This window comes from Tupaia chinensis, unplaced genomic scaffold (assembly GCF_000334495.1).
Source record: "Tupaia chinensis unplaced genomic scaffold, TupChi_1.0 Scaffold144171_1, whole genome shotgun sequence".
Lineage (NCBI taxonomy): Eukaryota > Metazoa > Chordata > Mammalia > Scandentia > Tupaiidae > Tupaia > Tupaia belangeri.
This window is the reverse complement of record NW_006204027.1, coordinates 995-1,871: the sequence shown is the minus strand read 5'-3', so window position 1 is coordinate 1,871 and position 877 is coordinate 995. Positions and strand designations below refer to the sequence as shown.

The window sequence follows — 877 nt, the reverse complement described above, 5'->3', positions numbered from 1 at the left end:
CATTTTTAACCCCTTGTCACTGTTCATGTACTACTGTGATTATTTCATTATTCAGCCCTCCCATATCACACTCTGCTGGGGACAAGACCACGTTGAATTTTGCCTTAGCTCAGTGACTAAGCACATCATTGGCAATCAAATACTTTTTTTTTTTTTCCCCTATAGGGCATGTGTATTTGTCAGAGAGAGAGAGACAGAGAGAAGGGAAAAGTGAGAATTCACACCCCAGGGGGAACGGCCATGCTGCAATCTCCTCTCTTCCATTCTCCTCTCAGGTTTCAAGCACACACGCGCATGTACCCGGCATGGTTTTCAAGCTGCCATGTGGGATCTAGTCATTCTCTAGGCCCAGCCTAGTGGCGCTGTAGTGCAGTGGACTGAACAGAACCGCTAGAAGTCACTGTGAACCCCTGTGCCTGGTTGACCTGAGACACGTCACCAGTGCACGCCCAAGATCCTGAGGACTGGGGAAAGGAGATCCATGGTGTGAAAAGACCCTGTCGGGGCCAGCAGGTGGCATGGTGGTCAAGGTGCTGGACACTCCCACATGGCTGAACACAGTTCAAATCCCAGAACTGGTGACTTGCTTTTTCACTTTCTCTCTCTCTCTGTCTTTCTCTGGTCAAATTAAAATAAATAAATAAATAAAGTTAAATAAAATAATTCTTAAAAAAAAAAAAAAAGAACTGCCTTAACCTCCATGCTATCTGCAAGGCCCTATTAAGAACACTTTAGTGCTCGCTTCGGCAGCACATATACTAAAATTGGAACGATACAGAGAAGATTAGCATGGCCCCTGCGCAAAGATGACACGCAAATTCGTGAAGCGTTCCATATTTTTTTATAAAAAATAAAAAAAATTAAAAAAAAAAAAAAA

At 43.4% G+C, this 877-nt stretch overlaps 1 non-coding gene across 1 annotated transcript; it reads left to right on the top strand.

The window, feature by feature from the left end:
* Positions 1-734: 734 nt before the first annotated feature.
* LOC114005644 (U6 spliceosomal RNA) lies at positions 735-841 on the top strand. Its single transcript, XR_003547476.1, has one exon. It is a non-coding gene; the product is annotated as a U6 spliceosomal RNA (small nuclear RNA).
* The last annotated feature ends 36 nt before the right edge of the window (positions 842-877 follow it).